Source organism: Pteropus medius, unplaced genomic scaffold (assembly GCF_902729225.1).
Source record: "Pteropus medius unplaced genomic scaffold, Ma_sr-lr_union100, whole genome shotgun sequence".
Taxonomy (NCBI): Eukaryota; Metazoa; Chordata; class Mammalia; order Chiroptera; family Pteropodidae; genus Pteropus; species Pteropus medius.
This window is the reverse complement of record NW_024342471.1, coordinates 27946704-27969642: the sequence shown is the minus strand read 5'-3', so window position 1 is coordinate 27969642 and position 22939 is coordinate 27946704. Positions and strand designations below refer to the sequence as shown.

The window sequence follows — 22939 nt, the reverse complement described above, 5'->3', positions numbered from 1 at the left end:
GCTACTCTGGTTCAAGGCAAAGCCCGGAAAGGCAGGAAGAGAGGTTAGAACAAACATGTAGAAACAATTTGAAGCCACACGAAACCAACCACAGGTCGCAGGAGACATTTCGGGGCCCGCAGCTCAGAATCCCACACTGTGGGCCCAGGGAACCTCTGACCCCAAAGCCCCAAGGTGGGAAGACGGGCCCTTGGGGGTGACAGGGGCCCACACCTCTGCCCTCTGCCCTCTGCCCTCTGCCCTCTGCCCTCTGCCCTCGCCCAGTCGAAGCACCAATGGGAAACAGAACAAAAACAGCTCCAGAGAGACAGCTGCAAACCACGCCACCCGCTGGGCGCAGGCCATTCAGGGGCAGGGCAGGGTTGGTTACCCACCAGAGGGAACCCTGTCCCTCAAACAGTCCTGGTTTGCACTGCTTGGCCCGGCAGTGAGAATGAATGCGTGACGGTGACACTCAGTGTTCGGGAGCAAAGAGATGGCTGTGACTGGCAGAGGCCGGTCCCAAGGCCGTGCCAGCAGGGTCTGTCCTGCCCCACATCCTGCGAGCCCAGTTCCGGTCTGGCCTGGAGTGCCGTGGGGTGTCCCACGAAGCGTGGGTGTCAGGGGCCCTGCAGGGCGAGGAGGGGGCCGGTGTGGGTGTCGGCCCCGGGTGGAGGAGGGGTTTGAGCCAGTAACTAAATACACGAAGGGTCACGGCCCCCAACTTCTCGCTGCTGGAGGAAAGCCGCACGCACAGAAGGGAGAAATCCGGACTGCAGCCTGCGGGGGGCTGGAGGCGGCGTCCGTGTGAGTCGGCACAGGCGCGGTGCACGTGTGCGTGTGCGTGCACATGCGTGCAGCGAGGGGCCGGGGCACATGCAGCACCAGGCCCCTCCCCAGAAGGCTGGCCGCGGGGGCGGGGGAGCCTCTGAGGGCAGTGGCACCGGTTCAGGCCACGGAGGCCCGCTGCGGTGGGCAGTGCCGGGAGGCAGGGCACCGTGAGCACCTGAGTGACGTTATAATCCGGCGGTCACCTGGACCGCGTCTGCTCAGGTGTCAGCACGGTGAGCAGACTGGCCGTTTCAGAGTGCCCGCCACCGCTCACGGGGGGACAGCGACATGGCAGCAAGGGCTGCTGGGATGGCGCCATGTACACCAGCGACCTCACCCCTGGGTGTCCCCGACTCACCCACATCACGGGGTCCGCTGACAAACACAAACCGAAGCTCCACGAAGGGCAAAGGAGGCGCCGGCTGTCGGGACCGGGCGGGGCAGGAGCCCGGGCGAGGCCTGGGCGCTGCGGGTGCCGGTGGCTCTGCAGAGAACGCCCAGCAGGCGGCTGGGCCACAGGCCTGGACTCCGGGGGACTCTCAGGTGGCCCAGGAAAGACACTTTCATCCCGAATCCGCGCCATTTCTGTGAGTTTGACACTGTTTCGGAACCTGCTTTTAAACGTGACTCATGATTCGGTAGTGGGGGTCCGTGGGGGCGTCTGTGAGGAGTCGCCAAAGCAGCCAGCCCCACGTCCTCAGGCCCCTCAGCCATGGGGCCAGTCCCCAAAGCCCAGCATGGCCGAAACGTCCTGGCCGTGACTGGCTTCCCCAGACACCGGCACTGCCCTTGTGAGGACCTGACGGCTGTGCCCCGCACGCACGGGCCCCCGCGGGCACCGGCCATCCCTGCGCCCCCTCAGCCAGCCCAGCGGGCCAACGGGGCTCTGTCGCCGGCTTCGGAGTCTCGAGGTCTCGGGGTGGTGCTGACACCCCGCCCAGGGGCCAGCTTCGAGCGGGAAACACAAATAGGGCCGAGGGGCAAATCAGGGCAGGTTTTGCTCTTTTTCCTTCCATTTTTTAAAGCTGGAATCCAGGGAGAGGCAAAGCGAAGACCTGCTGAGCAGAGCGAGACGGGCCCTGCCGGGAGCCAGCGAGGGTGCGGGGCAGGGCGCGGCCGAGTCCTCAGCTGTGCACGTTTCCCTCATTACTGTGCTTCCAAATCAGCCTCGCCGGCACTTTCTCTATTCAGTAAAAGCCAAACGCAAGCCATGTCCCTTAATCGCTCCAACAGCAGCTCACCGCTGAGAAAATAATACGGAAGGGACCTCCAGCCTGTACACTTTCTTTTCCATTTATATGCAAATAGTGACCTTTCACCCAGGCTGTCTCAAAGAAGCGTTTCCTTAAAAATGCAAATAGCATGTTGCAGGCAGTCTTTCACGTGTTATTATTATTATTTCTCTCAGCCTTGCCCGCACTGTGAAAAGCACAGCTAGTAATCACGACATCCCAACCGAATCACAGGACAACTCCCCAGGCGCCTGTCACGGAGCCACGCAGCGGCGGGAGGGGCCCAGCCTGCCAGAGGGGGGGGGAGGAGGGGGTGCTCCACCCAGGGAGGCCAAGGGTCCCGGGAGAGGACCCCTAGTGTCAGCGGCTGGTCAGTCACCTCGATGCCCGCCCAGTACATGCTGCTCCTCCCCCAGGATGTACAGGTTTCGACCCCGGGGGGTCCAGCGGTGCACCTCCAGACTGGGCTCCGTGCAGGTGCTCCTCGGAGGGGGAGACGGGGAGGTGACCCCTAGGCCAGCAGGAAAAGCCAGGAAAAGGGGGGAAGGGGGCAAGGGGCACGGACTCGGCCACCCCCTCACTCCCCTGACCAAGCCGGGCCACGGGCCAAGTGTCACCTGCATCCGCCTGCAGCACCTGGAGCTCGGGCCACCCCTAGGTACTCAAGAAAGAGGGCAGTGGACGGCCACACTCACCTCTGGCCTCCTCACCGAGCCGTTGCCAGAGCCCGTTCAGAGCAGGAGCATGAGCTGACGTCTGACCCGGGGTGCAGACGGGGTGCAGAGGGGGACAGGCGGTGGGAGGGGACGGGACAGCGCAGGCTGCGTCCCACAGACGGGGAGCTGAGACCACTAGGCCAGGGCCGTCCCTCCAGGTCCGGGGCCGTCTCTGGAATCCTGGTCCCACGCCACTGGTTCCCGAGCCCTGGGACCCCTGTGTTACTCAGCACAGTCTGCCCAGGAGGCCACTGCCCGCCCCGAGGTCGCCCTCGCCTTGGGCTCCTGATGGCGCCACCCAGGACGCGCTCTCGTGCAGAGGCCGGCGATGGGCTCGGGGCTCCCGCAGGGCCTGTCTGTGCCCTGGCTCGTGTCCCGTTAAGAAAGGACAGTCCAGGCAGCTCTGGGGCAGCAAAGCCTGGGGTGGGGGACAACCGTCTCCCACCAGCTCCTCTGCCTCCAGCAAGGGAAGCACGTCTGCTTGGGGGACAGCGGCCAGGTGGCTGGTCAGTAGCTGCTCCCTGGAGAGTCTGACCGCAGCCCAGCCACAGGCCCCGAGTGGCCGTGGGGTAAGGGCACCCGTCAGCCTCTGGCTCTGCCCAGCAACGACGCACTCTGCTGCCCTGTGGCCCAAGGCCTGGCTCTGGGCAGGGAAGGGCTGCACCAGGAGGGGCGGGCTGCGGCCAGGACACAGCGGGGCCCTCGGGAGTGCCCACCCCCGGGTTGCTACTCGCACCCAGGGGCCTCCCCAGCCTTGGAGACCTGGGGACCCAATAAAATGGGGAGAGGCGAGGACGCAGATGACTTTGGCCAGAGCCCTCAGACCGATGTGGAGCAGGGTCAAGGTGTGAAGCCCAAGGTGATGGGGTGATCTGTCAGCAGCTCAGGCCAGATGGTGTCCCTGACACACCTCCTGACACCGAGACCACACAGTGCACGTTCACAGCCCACCCAGCACCACGAGCCATGCAGACGCCAGGGGCCACGGGCGACCCCACTGTCCCAGGGCACAGCCCCAAGCCAGCCCTCTGCGCAGCCCCCAGCTCCCGGGGGCTGGCCGACCCCCACCACTGCCCACTGGGCCTGAAGGCGGGGCCTCAATGAGGAGGCCCCAGGCCCCGTGTTGGACACTGCCCCGCTGGACTCCGCCCCCTGCCAACCCCGACAGAGGCCTCCACTCACACCGGATTAAGAACAGCCTCAGTTACTGTCATTCCCTCTGACTAAAGTAGCCCCGCATTTTTCAAGTGCAAATTTACAGATGAGAGTGGGGTGAAGGGTGGGTCCAGCCACCACAGTGAGGGCAGACAGGGCTCAGACCTGCCCCTTTGCCCCAGCAACAGGCACTTTCTGTTTGCAAGTGTCATTTGTCTATTCTCTCCGGAGCAAGCTCCATGCAAAAGTGTCTCAAGTCAGGTGACAAACGTCTCTCTCGTTGTTTTGAGTGTTTCTTAAGCTACATTTGTTGAATGTCCGTGAAAGACAAAATATGCTGGGAACCTGGAGACAGTCCACTCCAAAGCCCCCGCGCTCCGGGCTAGGCGGCGGCTGCCCCAGAGAGGGTCTCAGACTGGGCCCCCACCCCACAGGAAGCAGCACTCCCCTCCCCGGGCCCACTAATCCCCCAGCGGTGCCAGCTCCAGAGACAGTTTTCCTGTAAACTCGCACCACAGAATTCCCGTTAAAATTACATCTGTAGACACTGAACTTCTGGTTTATTCATGAGCGAGTTCACCGTAGCAGCGCAGGGAGGGCCAGGAGTGGGTGTGGAGGGCCCCCAGGCAGGACCCCTGGCTCTGCTGCCCAGCTTTCCAGATGAAGCCACCAGAATGGGGATCGAGGTGGGGTGGCCTTTATCTCCCCAGCCCGAGTGACAGCAAGTGTGCCTGGGCCCAGTGCCCTGTCTGCCGCGATCAGGTGACTGTCTGCAGCCCCGCCCACCAGCCGGTTCCCTGCCTCCCCGTCCACTGTCCACTGCGGCCCAGTACTGACCGGAGCATTCTGGCCAGTCCTAGCTGAAGCCTTCCCGGCAGCCCCACACCTCGCTCACTTCTCTCCAGCACGTCACCCAGGTGCTCGGCCCCCAGCCTGCCAGCTATGCGCTGTCGGTCTGCAGAGCCCGACCTGCTCCTCTGCCCAGTGCTGGGCCGTGCACCCAGCTTGCACACTGTGTGCCATCGGCCAGGTGTGGGCAGAAGCGGGGGGCTGGGGGGCCCGGCGCTGGCTGCCTGCACCATCCAGCCTCCCTGACCAGAGCTGGCGCAGATCCCACGCCCCCACACGTCCTCACAGAGTCATGATGTCCTCGTGGGCACATGAGCGCCCCAGGCCCAAGGGGACAGTAGGGCCCAGAGGCCCGGGCTCCAGGTAGCACCAGGAGAGCACCCGCACACCCACCCGCTGGAGCGGGACGGAGCCCCGCTGTGGGTCAGCCACCAGGCAGTGCCCAGTGCGCACGCCTGCGCCAGCACCTCTGCCGGCCTCTCCCAAGGCCTCCGGGCACTGACAGGCCTCAGTGGAAGCCGCTCTGACACCCAGCGCCCGGCACCCAGAGCAGGCTCCCCGCAGGCCCCAGGGCCGTGGGCAGCTGCCGTCTTCGCCAGAACCTTCCAGCGCCTTGGCTCTGAGCACTGGGGCTGCCACCAGACCCATGGGCAACACCTAAGGGTCACACGGGCCCCTGGTCACACTTTAGACAGAGGCTCCTGCTGCCCACAGAAGCTCTCAACCCACGGTCTGGGCCCCGCAGCCCACAGGGTGAGCCCAGGAGGACCCACGACTGAGAGGCCTTGCCGGCACCGGCTCGGCCCCGACCAGCAGCCCCCTGACGCCCGGCGCTGCCCCGTGCGGATGGGGCCTCCTCTTTGCAAACGCACTGCCCTCTAAGCCCTGGCCCCACCCCCTCCGCACAGGATGGCCCGGGGAGCTGGGCAGGGTCCTGCCCTGTCGGAGCCGGCACCACACACCTCCAATCCCTGCTGTCCCAGTCTTTTGTTTACCAGTAATTACAGACCGCACGGAAGGAGGTGATAACCATGGCCGAGGACCAATGGGATGGGAGCCCGGGGCGAGGACACCCCTCCCCAGGCCAGAGCAGGGCAGGCCTGCCGAACACGCCTCTGGCCCCGCCAAGGGCTTAGTGTGCCGAGCTGCCTGCCTTTGTTCATGCAGCCGCCAGCCTCGGAGACCTTCTCAGGTTTCTTGGGGTTTTTTTCAACCACTGGGGCAAAATTTCTCACCCTCCTGTCCCCAAAGGGTGACGCTAACAACCGATGCCGTCATCGCCACCACAGTGACACAGTTGGTGGCCCGGGACCAGCCCACACCCTGCTGCCCAGCCCGCGTCCCCGACGCTTGGCTCAGAAATTCAGCACAACTTTAACAGCCAGTGGCGTCCACAGGGGACAAGGAATCTGTAGCAGCTCAGAAAGAGGGGCTTGGGGGAGAAGGACCCAGCGCCCCACAACACGAGAGCCACCGTGGGCTCAGCGATTTCTCAGAGTCACAAAGAAGAAAGTGAATCCAGTGGACAGAACACGCTACCTACAGGCATCAGCCCGACATGGTTCGGAGCTCACGCCAGCGGCCTGGCTGGCCCTGAGGGTGCGTGCGAAGTAGTCAGAGCCGGTCACGCCGACACGCGAACGGCCGCTCCCGTGGCCCACACACCACGGCCAGAAGCGGGCTGAGGAGCAGGGCCGTTTCCTTCTGCCCTCCTGCCTCACAGACACGGGCCCCGGAGTCATGCCTGGATCGGGGACGGGCGACGTGCAGACAGAAGGCTCACACGCCGTCCCGCCCCGTGTCCGGCTGAGCCCCACTCGGGGGGGTCTTTGGCTGGAAGCTCCACGCTGTCCCAGACGCAGAGTGGGGGTCCCACAGCTGCAGCTGCATCTGTGCTCCTCTTCCGGAAAGGCACTAAAGTTTCTCGGCGCAACACGAGGTCCCCCAATGTCTCTGCCAGACACACAACTAGACTCTCAGAGAGGCCCCTAGAGCCAGCCAGGGAGGCACAGCGAGGGGCGGAGGCAGCCGGGCAGACCCGGGGGGAGCAGGGAGCCTCGGCCCAGCAGGCGGCTTCAGAAAGCCACCCGACCCGTACCTAGCAGAGAGAGGCTTCCTCTGGGAAAGGAGCTGTCTGCGCCCTGTCCCCGGCCCCGGCCCCGGCCCCATCCCTGTCCCCGGTCCTGTCCCGGCCCTGTCCCCGGCCCCGGCCGTCAGATGGGAGAAGCCAGCACTGGACATCCGCCTTTGTCAGTGAAAGAAAGAACGTAACGTTGACTTACCTTTCCCCGAGCTATTGTCTGTCCTCTTTCAAAATGACATCACGGAAAGCAATCATGAAATTTACATGGGGGGTGTGGGCGGCCGGGGGCGGGGGAGGCAGCTGCCTCCTGACAGCGTCACACGCGGGGAAGCCTGTGTGCGGGTTTCAATTAAACGTCTTCTCCCCTCTGTGTGAGCTCCGAGCCAACACGGGCGACGTCTCATCTACTTAATGACCGCTCTCATTAGCGGCGGTGGCACGGGCTGGCAGAGAGGCTCCTTTGTAAATACGCTACCCATGAACCCTTGGGGCTCCAATATATCTGTTTACTCTCCGAGGTGAAATAAATTTACAGTGCAGCATCAGAGAGATGGGTCTGCTGACTTGGGGTGACGGGTGCCCAGGCCGGCAGAGCCCCTATCCCCTGCTCCGAGCCTCAGCCGGCAGAAAGCGCCTGCTCTCGCCCACCCTGATTTATAACTGATGTGCAGCATGATGGGGTTTTTTTTATGCAAAACACACAGAAGGGCAGAGAGCGTCTCCGCCGCCATGCTCACCCCCCTCTGCCTTCTCCAGCAGTGGTTCAGTCCGGTAATTCCTAATAGCACAACCGGAATGACAGATGCCCTGGGCCAGCACGGCTGCTGCGAAAGTGCTTCACAATATTTATTGGTGGTTAGGAGTATGACCTACCGTCATAAAGAGCGACTGCAGATTCATCACTCAGAGAACGGCAGGGCGCATCTGCATGTCCAAGGGCCAGCGGCTCAGACCTGCGTGCATTTTTTTAAGTGCCTAAAATAGCACCCATGGCCACAGACCAGAAAACAGAGGCGTGGACACGGAGGACAGATCTGGAGGAGATGCCTTTCTTTTAGCAAGACATTCCCTCTTTGTTCTGGGTTTCAAAATAGTAGAACCCTCCCGAAGAGACCCTGGGAACTCCCCGAGGCACACGCACACTGCGCCTGCAAACTGCTAAGTTTGTCCCAGCCAGAGGGACGAACGCGCTCAAGTTCTCTGCTCAAGATTTTCGAGTCTTTTTTAAACTGCCTGCACGGAGCTGTCCAATGAAAACCAGGAGGAGCATGCCAGACACGCACGACGGAGGCACAGCCCTCCCGAGGCCGCTCACTCCTGCTCTCTCGTCTGTCACTTTGGGGTCGCTCCCACACACAGGGCAAACGTACTGGCTGCCTCAGTGGGCTCCGAAGAGCCAGGGTTCTCCCACCCACTGTGAAAATCCCCTCCTCTCGCTGACAGATCGGGCTCGCACCTGTCCGTTACTCTGATCAGGTTGTTGGAAAGTGCACTGCGTAAGCTGAATTTCAGACCCCTGCAGAGGACGGCTGTCGCGGCCAGCATGCCACCGCTCAGAAGCTCAGTGCACAAATTTCAACAGACACAAATGTCATTTCTTGGTGAGTTATTCAGAGACACAGTGACGGTAATGGGCCCAGGCCCCCAAAAGCATGAGTGAGAAAGGACTGAAACATTTAGTCTTCTCTGAGAAAGTATGTTTTGAAAATCAGCTAAAACTTCCACAAGCAATTATTTTTAACATGTGGCGCTGTTGTCCACGTAGCATGTAAGGCAATGAGCTTCACCCTGAAAGCAAGTGTGTTCAGTTCCCAGACATGCACACACAAATGCACCCACGCACATGCACGCACATGCATGCACACATGCACACACATGCACACACATGCACATGCACACGCACACACACGTTCTCGACAAGTAGAGCGCAATGTGCACCACGGGCAATCCTCTGGACTGAGAGCCGGGAAATGAAGACAAGCCTTCACTGGTCCAGCTGGGGATGAAATGTTAATGAGAACGCTGGAGGCTCCCACAAGGACAGCCCACCATTGTTTTCATTCCCCATAAGCTCCCATCCAGTGGCATGGAAGGACACAGCCAGTCGTGAGCCTCCTGAAAAGCCACTTGCTGTCTCCCTGGACATGCCGTGAGCTCTGGGACACTCTGCATCCTGGACCGTTGGCATTCAGAAATCCTGCCAAACCCTTATCGGCAGGCAGCAGGCTCGGGCCTCCTGCAGACGGAGGGAGGGCCAGTGCCGAGTCAACCCAGTTCCCCACAACACTGGCCTTTCTGGAAGCACTTGATTCCGACATGTAGCGGCCAAGCTTAGGAAGCAACACAAAGGGGCGTGGGGGGCACAGGGGGCGGGGGGAGCGGCCCGCACCACAGAAGGCCTGGCGTGGCTGCTTTCCAGGCAACAGAAACTGTATTTGTGCAAACCTAAGCATCTCCGCGTCTCATGCCTCCCCAGCCGCTGTGCGGCTCTGGTGGGTGGATGGGCCTGGACCCACGGGGGTCTCTGGGGTGACTGTTCCCAGCGTGCTCAGAACCTTCCTACCAGTGCCAGCTCCCAGAACCCGCAGAGACGCCCTGGGGGTCCCACTGGGAGCTGATTCAGAAGATGGTTTTCGATGAGTGTAGGTTCGAAATCCTTCGCTGAGTCGTCAAGAAAACAAAGGGGAAGTTACAAGAAACGGCGGGGAGGGGCCTTGCGCGCCAGCCCTGCGCGGTGCGCTCCCTTCAGCCCGAGCGCCCGGCGGTCTGATCAGCACTTTGGACAGCGCTGCGCTGGCCCTCGGTCTCCGGCAGGCTGGACTGCGAGCTCGGCGCCCCGGACCTGCCGGCCGCCGGCTGCCGGCTAGGACAGGCACCGCCACGCCAGCTCCCAGCCGCTCCTAAGCGACGACAGCTTTCTTACACAGCTGAAAAACAGGAGTTTTAAATCGTAAAAAATGTTCTTTTGCATAACTACGCATTGAGATTGTTCCTTTAAGCTTTATTTTATAAAAATCTGTGGGGAAGTCCCACATGACGGCGGCATGTGGGGTGTCTGACTGGAGGGTCCTAGAACTCCACACAAAGACAGAGGTTTGCCAGACGGAACTCGTGGCCGGGTCCTTGCCGAGAGGTGCTTGGTGGGGAAGCGGGCTCAGTTGGTCACCTCGCGGGGGAGGCCAGTCCAGGCTGTGCAGCCGCGTGTGCACCTCTCTGCACACAGACGGCCCACGTCCCAGTTCATCTGCTTCATAAAAACTCCTTCGAGTAATTTCGGGCTAAATTTCGTGTATCTGTAATTGGCGCCACCTTCTCCAGTGACCAGCTGGGGGGTGAGGGTTTTCTTGTTTTTTTTCTGAAAGGGTCCTGCAGATGGGCGCCCGCCTTAACGCTGCAGACGACAATTAGGGCCGTTGTGTGTGGAGCCGAGACGGTCAGCATTAATATTGTATACGAACAGCGGGGGGGGGCGGGGGGGTGCCCCCAGGCAGGCCTGGCAGATGGAGCAAACAAAACCGGGAGGCGCTCTCACCAACACCCCGGGCTGACTCTGCCGTCTCACACACATGCTCACGCACACACTCTGGGCCGAACCGTGAGACTGCTTCACGCCGAGCCCTCAGACACACCAGCTCCGGACACTGTGTGAGCACGCACACGTGTGGGAGCAACCGTGGGGCTCACACACTCACCGTTGCTCCAACACTGAGTCAGCGTTGCACACGGTAACGGCACATGTAATGAGAACACAAGCAGCAGCACTCAGCCAGAGCCCCGCCACCCGGAGAGCAGCCCGGCCACACGCAGAGACGCAGAGACTAGCCGGCTCCTCTCCACCCTCCGCTCCCAGAGCCTCCGCCCTCCCCGCCTTCGACCTTTGCAGTCCAGCCGGGAAGGGCAGCTGACAGGGCTGGGTAAGCTGACGGAGGCAGCAGGCCGGTCCCCCAGGGCCGGGCCTCCTTCGGGAGGAAGCATGTGTCTGTCGCCTCCTCTGGGGCACAGAGCGGAGCACTCAGTGCTGACGAGACATAGCAGCTCAGCCCCTTGGCACCGCAGAGGAGCCAGGGAGGGGCGCGCGGGGCCGGGGGTACGCACCCAGGAAGGTCCCGCAGGGCGTCATCCTGGCTGGGTGGGCACGCCTCCACTCGGACGCCTGGACGCAGGGTCACTTCCTGCTGGAAAAAGTTGCTGCAAAAACTTCTGTGTCCCAGGGCCCTGGGGAGCCCCCTTCTCCTGCAGCCAATCAGAGCCAGGGAGCAGATAATCACAAATCGATGCCCTGCCAATGAGGCCTCTTCCACACACAATGGGCCCCAGGCGGAGACAATGAGTCCCGCCTGCAGGTGGCGGGAGAGGGGACCACAGCCCCAGAGCCAGGGCTGACGGAGGGCCCTCCCCCCTCCCCTCCCTCCCTCCCTTCCCCTCCCTCCGCTCGCTCCCCCAACCCCCCTCCTCCCGCCTCCCCCCCTCCCCCTCTGCTCGCTCGCTCGCTCCCCCCCCGCCCTCCCCTCATCCCTTCCTCCCTCTCCCCGCTCCCTCCCCTCCCCACTGCCTCTTCCCTCCTGCTCCCCCTCTCTCCCTGCTTCATCCCCAGTCAGGCCAGAAGCCGGGATGGAACAAGGTGGGACCAGGTCTGGGAGCCCCGGCCTGCCCCCAGCACTGTCACGGGCTGCCTGGGGGGCAGGCCCCTGCAGCCCTGGCCGGTGGACTCCACGCCTCCCAGGTCGGGAGCCCTGGTGGGGCGAAGGGAGGACCAGGAGCCAAAGCCTGAGGGTTGGGGGGAGGCACTTGGGCACTCCGGTGTCTGTCCAGACTGGGGTCAGGAGGGGGTGCAGGAAGCCTTTCTGGGATGAGTCCTCCTGCCTCGCCCCTGTCTGTGACCCCTTGCTGCCCACAGCAGCCCTTTGGACTACTAGCTTGGCCATCCCCAGACCCTGCTGGACACTCCCAGCTTCAAGCCTGGGTCTACTCACCCCTGAAAGACCTCAGGTGTCATCTCCTGGGGGGTAACCCGTCCCATCCTCTATTTCGGGCGCTCACCTGCCTGTGTGCGGGAGCCTGCCCCTGGCAGGTGGGGGCCTGGGTGCAAGGCCCACGGCCAGAGCCTGGAACCATAGCTTCCCGGGTTCCATAGCCTGAGAACGGATTCCAGAGGCGGCAGAAGGCAGATGAGGCCCGAGGCTCCTTGGATGATCCTCTGGAGCAGAAGACCTCAGAGCTGGCCCCTGGGGCAGTGGCATCAGGGGTGCAGTCATCAGAACTGGCCCCTGGGGTGGTGGCATCAGTAAAAAGGGCTGCGGGCCCACTCTTCGGTGAAGCTGTGAGTGACTCAGACCAGCCCCTCAGGCCAGCGTGAGCCTGGGCCACCTCATAAGCTGAAGGGACGGGTGCTGGCAGTCAGGCATCACTGTCCTGGAGCCAGGAGGAGGGGAATCTAAACAGAGCTGGTCAGTTGTCCCTTGACCCCTCCCAGCCCCACGACTGACAGCAAGCAGTTGAACGTCTCCGTGTCTGCAGTAAGGCCTCTGGGCAGAAGACGGACAGGTGGACAGGCGGCTGGTCCCAGGGGAAGCAAGCCCAAGTCGGGGTACAGGCTAGGGGAAGAGCCAGGCTCCTGGGAGTCTGCATATGGGGTGGGGACAAAACAAGGGCCCAGTGGGACTCTGGGTTTGGCCTGAGTCATTGGGTGGGGGCAGCGCCACTTCCTGAGGGGAAGGGAGCAGCTTTGCGGGACTCAACAAATCTGCTGTCCCCAAGTTGTCCCCAGGATGTGAGTTCCAGCCTCAGGCTCAGGGCCAAGATCAGGCTGGAAGTAAAGGTGAGTCGTCTGGTCAGAGGGCAGCACGTGACTGGGCGCGTTGCTGGGAGGTGGGCCGGGGTGCAGGGAGGAAGGGGCAGAGCAGGGGGATGGGGAGATCCCCTCTGGCCTGTCGCTGTCCCTTGTCTGCAGTGACAGGTGTGCTTACAAAGAACTGACCTTGGGCGAGTTACCCAGCTCTTCTGAGACTCAGTTTCCTCATCTGAAAAGTGAGGACAAAAGGGACAGCTTCCCTGTGGGTCCCCAAACAGGGTGGCCCGATCGGCTGGTGCCAAACCATGGCTGGTGGCCTCCCACACTGGACACCCCAGGATGCCCCAAAGCCTCCCTCCGGGCAGCACAGACACCAGGTGCCTGCAGTTAGCGGTTCTAGCTGCTCTACCTCATCCGGATTCCCTGACCTTCGGGAAAACGCGTTCTTCGGACGGAGTTAATTAAGACTGATTATTTAAAGAAACAGTGGGGGACCTGTGCACGCCTATGCTGTTTCTTTTAATAAAACCAAACGGCCTCCTAATCCATCAAATGGCAAAGCCACTTGGACAAGTTCAGAGTCAGATGAGACAAAGCAGCGGTTCCCTGAAGGCCTGAGGGGCTGCAGGGGGCGGGGTCCTCAAGGCCCCTCCGTCCCCCACTCAGCGTGAGGTCAGGGACCAGCAGGCCAGGGCTCAGGTCCACGGTCAGAACCCACGACCTGGCGAGACCACCAGGTGGCCGACAGCACCTACGTCTGAGGAGCCACAGTACCCTGGGAGAGCTCCCCGCCTGCGGGCTTCGGGGGTGGGGATCCGCCCAGCCTCTCCCACGGGGTGCCTCCGTCCCCCTTGACCAGAAGCCAGGACGGCCCTTGGCACCTCACCTGCCACAGCTGTAACCCCGCAGAGACTCCAGCAGGCAGCAGCACGCAGCACTGCAGGGCGGGTGGAGGTCACAGCTGAGCAGGTCTGCCTGCGGGGAGGGCACCCCAGCATCGTGGCCGTCGGCAACTCAGGCTGGCACCAGTGCCCAGAGGCGCTTGAGTGAAGCCCCAGCATGTGCCCCCAAGAAGCCCCTCGGATTGGCCTCTTTGGCTCCCGTGCCGGCTCTGCCAACACCAGGGCCTACCTGAAGCCTGTCAGAACATGGTCTGGGGCATAGAGGCCCGGGACACCCCCCTGCCTCCCCTCCCCACCCCAAGGCCCCAGGGGTTTCCAGAAGTGGTGACCGAGCCAGGAGCTGAAGGGTTACAGCATCCCACAGGGACACGGCATCCCGGCAGCCTCCGTGCAGGCTGGGGTCGGGTGCTGCCTGCCCACAGAGGGGGTTGCAGTGAGTGAGGGGTCGCAGTGCAAGCTGAGGGCAGCCACCCCCAGCTGTGGGGGCCCCGGAAGCTGGGTGCAGTGTCGGATGGCCCCCACCCCTGACCAGGCCATCGTGGGCTGGGAGAAGGCAGACAGATCCAGACACGAGGAGGGGGCAAACAGCTGCCCACTCCGACGGTCCTCGGTGCATCCAGGACAGGGAGCAGGGACCAGAAGCTTCCCCAGGGCCCAGTCTGCCAGGACAGAGAGGAGAGGGACAGCAGCTGACCCCGTGGGGAAGAGACGGAGAGAAGGCGAGGTGGTGCCGGGGAGGGGCTGGGGGCCGAGGTCGAGGGAGGGGACACAGAGATGGACATGAGCAGCAGGACGTGGAGGCAGAGGTGAGGCAGAAATCAGCCGGGAGGGACAGACAGGTGGACAGAGAAGTGAGGAAGGCAGAGAAAAGGGACAGACGGATGGCCACCAGGGCCCCTGGAAACGGTGACCCCTGGGTGGAAATCCTCCGGTTTTGCCCTATTGCGGCCTTGTACCCTGCAAGCGCCACACCTCATCTGCGTGTGAGCGTGCGTGCGTGCGTGCACGCGTGGGAGGAGGGCTCGCGCCTTGCCCTGCGCCAGGGTCTGGTTAAATGGCTTTGGGATTCTGCTCCCAGAACAGATGGCCTCAGAGATAAAGCCGCCTGGAGCCTGGACAGAGCGAGGCCACAGGCGGTTGCCATGGCAGGCCAGGCTCCTGGCGTCTGCTCACTATCGGCCATGAGAGTGCCGCCCACAAATGTCAAGAGAGCTCGTGTGGAGGGGAGCCCCCCAGCAGAGCCCAGGAGGGGAGCCCTCCTGCCTCAACACCGGCACCTCGGCCCTGCCGTGGAGCGTGCTGGAGCCCGTGGGCACCGGCAGGCCACCGGCTGAGGTGCGAGAACAGCCTGGCCACATCAGGAGGACACTCCCTTCAAGACTCCGTCCCCAGACGCCGGCGGAACTCAGAACACGCGACCCTGGGCTGTTCCAGCCACGGCCAGCGCTGGAGATCGAGGCGTCCCGTCTCCACAGGTGAGAGCAGCCTGGGACCGTGTAACCCCTGTGCGACCCTCCCACCACACACACTCACACACTCACGCACGCACGCACACGCATGCACACGCATGTACACTCACATGCACATACACATGTATACACACACGTACACACTCACATGCAGTCGCACACGCACACACTTGCACACATGTATGCACTCACGCACACATACACGCACTCACACATGCACGTGCACACTCCCATGCACATGTGCACGCACACGTACACACTCACATGCACTCACACATGCACATGTGTGTACATGCAGGCATGTACGCACATGCACGTGCACACTCACACATGTACATGCACGCATGCATTCACTCACATACGCACGTGCGTGTGCACTCACCTACACTCACTCTCACACATTCACACATGCACATACACACACTTGCTGACTCACATACACACTCGCACACACGGACACTCACCAACTCGCCAATGCACACACACGTGCAATGCTCACATACTCATCCACACACTCACACATTCACACGCTCACATTTGCACACACTCACTCTCACATATATTCACATGCAATCACACACACTCACACCTGGAAGCCTGAGCACATCCAGGCACGGCAACTCCAAGCCGACATGCTGGGCATCCTGGGTCTGGACGAGGAGAGAAGCCGATGGCAGATGGGGAGCAGATGTGGACCAGGTGAGCCCAGAACTCCCCAACCTTCGCCAAGGTGGTGAGCAGAACCTGAGGCCGTGAGGAGAGTGGGAGCCCCCGACCCACTGGCTCCCAGGCTGTTGGAAGGCAGACTGCCAAGCAGCATTCTAGAAATAGGGGTGCGTGTCCGACACTTACATCTGGAAGTGGGGCCCTTTACACAGTTGAGCGGTTCGTGCATGACTGCTGGGTTAATAACACTGAGACACACAGCAACGCAGGGCCTGGTGACGGGCCTGCCAAGCCTCACCGTCCCACCTGGCGGAGCACGACCCTGTTCAAAGAAAGCCCCGAAAGCCTCCCAGAGGCCTGTGTGAAAGCACAGCCGGGGCCTAAGGGTGACTCTGCCTGGCCACCTCCACCAGGCATGGGGCGCAGTCCCCTCACACATCCCGTCCCTCAGCCCCATCACCCCAGTTACGGATGAGGGTCCAGGGGGAGCTGATGGCAGAACAGGGCCTCCTCAGAGGCCCCGAGCCCCCGACCCCACATCCCCCACCAGCATGGGAGCGAGGCCACAGCTCCGCGGAGGTGGCAGTGGGACGAAACAGCTTTCTGAAGGGGCCATTGTCCCACCACCTGTGCTCCTGTGCTGCTGGCCCCACCCACTCTTCAGCTGCACCAAACAGGGACACCTGTATGCAAATCCCACAGAGGGCGGGGCGGGGGAGCAGGCCCAGAGGACCAGGGTGCAAGGGAGGGTGGGGTGGCCTCAGGGGAGCCCCAGGGATCCGGGGGTGACAAGCCCACACTCTGCGGGAATAAGCAGGACCATGGGGAGGGGCTGTGAGCCCTCGCTCTGAGCGAGAGAGCCCTGGGCTGATGGGCAGGGCACTTGGAGCGTGGGCGTGCCCTGGACCTTGGCACAGCGTCACAGCGTGAACTCGAAGCTGTTCACGCAGCCGTGAAGCCTCCTTGGCGACACCATAGTGGACGGTCTGAGTCCCGAGCAACGGCGATGACGACAGGCAGAGGGGCGGGAGGGGGGGCAGTGGCAGGCACGGCAGCGCCCACTCACGCCGTGGTCACTGTTCGCCGTCCCTGCGTGTCAGGGGACGCTGAGTCCACCTGCTGTGTGGGCCCGGAAAGGCTAACGGGCTTCTGGGAGGTCCGCAGAGTCGGGCCACAGTGGGGCCGAGGCACGGGTTCCCCATCCTGCAGCCACCAAGACGGCTCGGAAACTTGAAAACCACACCGATGTTTCCGTGTCCCACAAGGCACACGCAGAGCACAGGACAGGCACTCGTGGGCACACCGTCCACGCTGGGTGCAGGAGTGGGGCCGGACAGACACACGGCCCTGCAGCACGCACACGGGGACGGGGGCCAGAGAGGCGGCAGACTCAGCCGGTGTCCAGGGTGCTCAAAAGGGTCCACGCGCCCCGCCCTGCGGCCACCTGGGGCTCATCCTGGCACTCACTTCTAAATCCGGACCCCAGACCCTGGTTAGGCTCCAAGCTGACCAGGCCGCCCACACAGTCCCGCACGTCTCTCTGTGCTGCGGGACGCGCGTCGCTGACAACTGCAGAGGCGGACTCTCCAGGGCCAAGGGAGGCGATTGCGAGTGGAGAGCCAGGGTCCCGACTCCATCTTGCAAGGCCGGGGGCTCCTGGCAGCCACCAGCGCATGCACAGGGCAACGGGCTGGGGCAGTGCTGCAGCCAGCTGAGACCCACACCTCACCAGGGGAGGGGCTGCCATGCCCTCTGCTTGGCTGGATGCCAAGCCTGGTCTGGGTTCTGACTCCCCAACAAGGCTGGTTCTTCCCAGCCCCTTGGACGCCTGGACCCTGCTGCCCCCAGCACTCAGCACCCTGAACAAAGAATGTACCTGGATGGGCCAGGGGTCTCCTGTCCACTGAGGAGTTGAGTGCTCGGACACTGGACCTTCCAGAGCAGCTCCTCCAACGCCGGTGCAGTGAGTCCTTCCAGGTCATGCACGGCCGCCCAGGCGCCCCAGTGGCTGCCCGCAGAGACCCTTCCCTCACGCAGCTCCACGGCCAGGCCCTGCTGTCCCCTGTGCTGACGCTCCCCCCACCCCCGGCCAGCTTTCCCCTCCACCCCCAGAGGCCTCCTGACACCTGTCCAGCCACCCAGATGCCCCCTCCTGGGTCCGCATACTCACCCCAGTCCCCATGACCTAGGGTCGTTTTCCATGGCATGCCACCCTCCAGAAAGCAGGGCCCATCTCCCCCAGCACCCCTCAGGGAGGGCACCTCATGTCTCGGACAGTGCTCACCCAGTCCCCACGCTGGCAACACCGGCCACCGCGGGCTTACTGAATGAATGACGGCGAAGAGCCTGGGAGGGTGCAGCTCGCCCACTGAGCAGGCTTCGCCTCACACCTGCTGGGAGCCCTCTGGGTCCCTGTGTCCCTCGTGGAGCCAGGAGAAGGGGTGAGGAAGCCACAAACAGAAACAAGAAATTCTGTAGCCCGAGACCCCTCACAACCTGTCCCCAGCTGCCCTGGAGGTCTGCGGAGCCCCACGCGCTGAGTCACCCATGTCTCAGGAGACACGTGCGTTCCCCGAGAGGCAGAGAAACCAAAACCACGTCCCTGCGGTCAGAAATAGGGTGCTGATCCGGTGTCCTCCCTCCCGGCCCCCACACCAGTAAGATCCCACGCCGAGCCCTGGCAGAGCTCGGTGTGTGTGCGCACATCTGTGTGTACCTGTGTGCATACATCTGTGTGCACACTACATGTCTGTGTGTGCACATCCTGTACAAGTGTCCAGGCACATTTACATGTTCATGTGTGTGTGTCTGTATGTTTGTATACATCTATGTACATGTGAATTCTGTACAGCGTATATGAACATTTATGTGTGCGTGTATGTGCCTCTCTGTTGTGTGGGTCTGTGTGTCTACATTGGTGTGTGCATCTCTGCATGTGTGCTTATCTGTGCATGTGTGTACGCACATCGTGTGTTTACACACATGTGCATCAATGTGTGCACACATGTGTGCACGTCTCTGCATGCGCATGCATGTCTGTGCATGCACATGCGCATCTGTGTACACACACGGTTTCTGCCCCCATGGTGGGCCCTCGGCTGGAGAAAGCGCAGAGCTGCAGGTCTAGCCCCTCACCCACAAGAGGAACACATGTGCACCCGCCCCCATCAGCCCCCATGCAGTGGGCGTGCGTCTGGACATGGGCCGAGGTCTGGCCTCCCTCCCGCCCTGCCCACTGGTGTCTACATCTATGTCCGCCCAGGCCCATCACACTGCCCTGCACCACCCCACTCAGACTCCGAGGCCAGGTGGGCTGTGTGCGCCCCGGACTAAGGCCTCTTGGGCCTCCTGCTCCCACAGACACTTGCACGCGCTGGCCACAGCAGAGACACTCTCCAACTGCCCATCACTGAGGGAAGAGGCTGCATCTGAGGATCTCGGCTCAAGCGGCCCTCTGGAGGCCTGGCCGGGTCCCTCAGCCGGTCAGTGGAGCCCTCTGTGCACACTTCCCCTGGGGTGTGGTCTCCGACTGCGCCCCGTCTGCGTGTGCCTCTCCCACTGGGCTGCGAGGCAGGCATCTGGGCGCACAGTGCAGCCTGGCATAGTGCCTGTCGGCACCTTCTGGGTCTCTCCCTCCACCCTGACCTATGAGGGCACCCACAGGCCACAGCCACAAGCTGCCGCAGCCATCCGCCCCCTGCAGATGCCGATCCAAAGTCTTTACCTCCTTGCCTCTTTGGGGGCTGTTCACATCTGTCCTGCAGCGCGGGGCCATTACACGGGAAACTGGGAGGTGGGACTGTGTGAGGGGAGCAGTGAGCCCCAGGGAGAGGAGGTCCTGGCCCCCAGGATGCCTCCACCTCCCTCTGGTCTCGTCCTGCCGTCCTGCCGTCCTGCCGGTGGAGCTGGGGTTTGTGGGGACTGGGAAGCAGAGGCTCGCCGCCCACACCAGCGCACAGGGCCAGAGGGGGCGCCGGAAGTGAAGTCTCGGGTGTGAAGCCAGCCACAGAGGCGGCGTCCTCCCAGGCAGGAGCGTCCAACGCACTGTGATCTGAACCGACAGGGACAAGAGCACTGTCCTCAGCAGCTCTGTGGGTGGCGCCACCGTTTCCAACACAGTCCCGCTGGGGCGTGAGGTCACCATGTCTGGAGCCCACGGCCTTGTACCGGTCGGCATCCCTTCCTTAGAGGACCCTCCGGGGCGCACTCGCCTGCTCAGCAGGGCATGGACACTCGCATGTGCTCAGGCCCAGCACAGGCACCTGCGTGCTGGACAGCACAGCAGGACGGGGTGGCTGGACACGGGGCGGCGGGGGGAGCATTTAACAAGTGGGGGCAGGCCGGTCCACTCACCTCCTGACATCCAGGGTCAAACACTCCCAGAGCCCACCCCAGACCGTCTCAGCTGCCCGCCCAGCTTAGCCCCTGTGACATGTGAGGGCATGCGGGTGTCTCCACCGAGTCAAGCATGCACCTTCCTTGCCTGGAGAGCAGGTGGGGCCCATCCCACCCCTGCCCCCGCCTCCTGCTCCAGCACCTCCCTGCACCCACCTGGGTATAGCCGTGTCCCTGTCAGGCCCCATCCTTCCAGATAAAGGCCCAGGCCTCCAGCTGCCTGAAGGAACCCCGTCAAGCCACAGCCACCCCCCAACCCCAGCGCAGCCCAAGACAGCTTTGCCCCGTCCACTCCCGGGCAGGTTCGCCCCGCCCACTCCCAGGCTTTGCCCCGCCCAACCCCTTCCGGGGGCTCCTCTCCTATAGCCTTTCTGGGAAGCTCCGGTACGGTCAGGGCGTCTTCGGAGCTCTCCGGGCCCCTGGCCCCTCCTCCCCGCAGACAGAATCACACAGGAATTGTGTCACCGTTTGTCCAGCGTCCAACCGCTCAGGGAGAGGGTGACGGACAGCACGAGCATCTTGCCCAGCGCCCAGCGCAGCGCTGGCTCAGTCTCAGATCGAGGAGGGCGGGTGAAGGAAGGAAGGGGGTGGAAGGACGGCTGACGCCCCACACACGCCTGAAGGAGGCCGCGCGGGTGGGGGTGCCCCAGGGGAGACCCGAGAACAGGCCTCCTTTGAGAGGCCGGGGGAGTGGGGAGGGGCAGGGCCGGAAGGCTCGGTGGGTCTGGGCACAAAGGGTTCTGTCTGCAGAGTGGGCCCTGCACCTGCCCTCGCCCCCCAACATCTGCGCCCCCCCACGGGGCCCACCGCCAAGGGCCTCACCTCAGGGCGGCTCAGAAGGCTGTCTGCAGGGCACAGGGTGGGGCACCCCTCACCCTGGTGTGTGGAGTGCTGAGGCCAGAGCCCAAACAGAGGCTGGGGGTCCAGGGGGGCAGAGGCTGGCACGTCGCCCCTCCCCGCAGAAGTGGGAGCAGCTGTCGTGAGCAGGAATGTCACAAACTCACCCTGTGCCCTCACCACCCTGAGGACAGGGATGTCCTCCTCCTCCAAGCAGAGGCCTGGGAGGTCTGCGTGGGCACAGAGGGAGGCGGGAGGGGGCCCACAGCGGGGTCAGGCTCTGCATTTGCACCCAGCACCCTAGCTCAGGGGCTGAGCCTCTAACCATCTTTGTCACTCTGTCACCTGCACAAGCCAGCCCAGGTCAGTGTCTCTGGGTCTCTCCCCTGGGCGCACCCCTCCCCTCCTCAGACCCTCACCTCCTCGCAGACCCGGCGGAGCAGGCGAGGCCTAGGCTGGGTCTGTAGGACAAGCAGCAGCTGCGAGGCTAGGGGCCGAGGGGCAGGTGGGGACGAGCGCATTCAGCCTGCAGCAGCCTGGCTGCTAATTCTCCCTAATTGCTTTAAAGTTGTACTAATTGAACTGATTGGAGGCAGAGTCTGGGGTGGGGGCGAAGGAAGCGGGCCGGTGGGGGGGGGGTTCAGCCCCGCCCCCAGCCTGAGCTGGCCCTCAGCTGCTGGGATCTCAGCAGGGCGGCTTTGTCTCCACCCCGGGCTCAGGCAGCAGCTCCAGCTACAGATGTGGGCAGTGGTTTTTGCTTCTCCAGCCAGTGCACAAGCTCCAAAGCCTTGATCAGCACCAGGCCAAGATTTGCTGCTTAAGCCTCCTCCTCCAAACCTCTGGGGACTCGCTTGAACCCCCCCAGGCACCTGCCAGCCCCATGCAGGCAGACAGAAGCAAGTCCCCTGTTGTGGCCACAGGAGACGCGGGTCCTGCACTGCCCGCTGACTTGCCCCAGGTTCTGTGGCCTGTCTGCTGTCCCCATCACCACAGGCCACCGTAGGGCCAGGGGTCACGACTGCTCAGTCTGAGCATGGCATAGATCCAAAGCCAGGGCCCTCAGCATCACCCCACATGAACCCCACCAAGTCCCCAGCCCTCCTGTTCATCCCGGTCTTCCCTTTGGGGACAGGGCCCTGGCATCTGTCCTTCCTCCAGCCAGCTCCGGTCTGGACACCACCAGCCCATCTGGGCAGCTCTAATGATGTTTGGCCTAAGAAATGCAGGGTCAGTGGGATGGGAGTGGTCTGTCCCTTTTCTCCCAAGAGGCTCCAGTGCAGACATGTCCTGCTGGGCTAGGCCTTGCAACCCAGCTGGACTCCGGGCACGGAGGGACCACCCTCAAGGGAATATGCTGGGAGGAAGTGTTCGGCCAAGTTCTCTGTGCTGAGGGGCCTGGACAGGACTCCAGAAATGCCACTCAGACCTAGCTCAGGCCATCGTCTGCTCCACCCACCGGGTTGACCACCTCGAGCTCCACTTTGCTTCAGCCCCACTGAGGCACAGGGGACAAGGGAGGAGGGGACAAGAGCCCCCGGGAGAAGGCGGGGGCAAGACTGAATGAATGAATGAATGAATGAACAGACGGGAGACCTACTTCAACACTATAAGGCGCCTCCCAGGACACGGGGCCACACTGGGACCAAGGAGCAAGCAGCAGGGGCTGTTAGGGATGCGTCCTATGCAGGGAACAGGTGGGCCTCAGGCAGGGGGACGTGTGGGGAGGCCCCCTGCGAGCTGAGGGGCTGTGACAAGGGCGGGGAGAGAGGCAAGGCGAGGCCTGCAAGGAACCCCAAGAAGGGGAGCAGTCAGGGGAGGTTCGCAGGTCATCGTCTGGGTGGGTCACAGGGGCACGGACCCTTCTGGAGCAGGGACAGCAGGACTCGGGGATCCGGCAGGCTGGCCTGAAGGGCAGCTGCAGGGGTGGCAGGAACAACAGAGGGACCTGGGAAGTGGGGACATGGGAGCAGGAAGAGAGGTAGTGGATAATGAGCTGATTGGCAGATGAACAAACTAATCGCTTGATGGAAAAAT

At 62.9% G+C, this 22939-nt stretch overlaps 1 protein-coding gene and 1 long non-coding RNA gene across 4 annotated transcripts in view; both read right to left on the bottom strand.

The window, feature by feature from the left end:
• The window catches only part of MYT1 (myelin transcription factor 1), a 49481-nt gene extending 42148 nt beyond the window's left edge, over positions 1-7333 (bottom strand). The window contains exon 1 of the mRNA XM_039864918.1: positions 7045-7333. The gene's annotated coding sequence lies outside the window, so the exon portion shown is untranslated. The remainder of the gene's footprint in view (positions 1-7044) is intronic.
• Positions 7334-9825: 2492 nt separating this feature from the next.
• On the bottom strand, positions 9826-16737 carry LOC120603975 (uncharacterized). 3 transcript variants are annotated; one of them, XR_005653244.1, is made up of 6 exons: positions 15860-16737; positions 13523-13611; positions 12823-12865; positions 11886-12467; positions 10538-11078; positions 9826-10236 (listed from the first exon to the last, which is right to left on the bottom strand). It is a non-coding gene; the product is annotated as an uncharacterized LOC120603975 (long non-coding RNA). The 3 variants fall into 3 exon arrangements; XR_005653242.1 differs by lacking the exon at positions 15860-16737 and having other exon boundaries at positions 13523-15073; XR_005653243.1 differs by lacking the exon at positions 15860-16737 and having other exon boundaries at positions 10538-11017; positions 13523-15073.
• Between the last annotated feature and the right edge of the window lie 6202 nt (positions 16738-22939).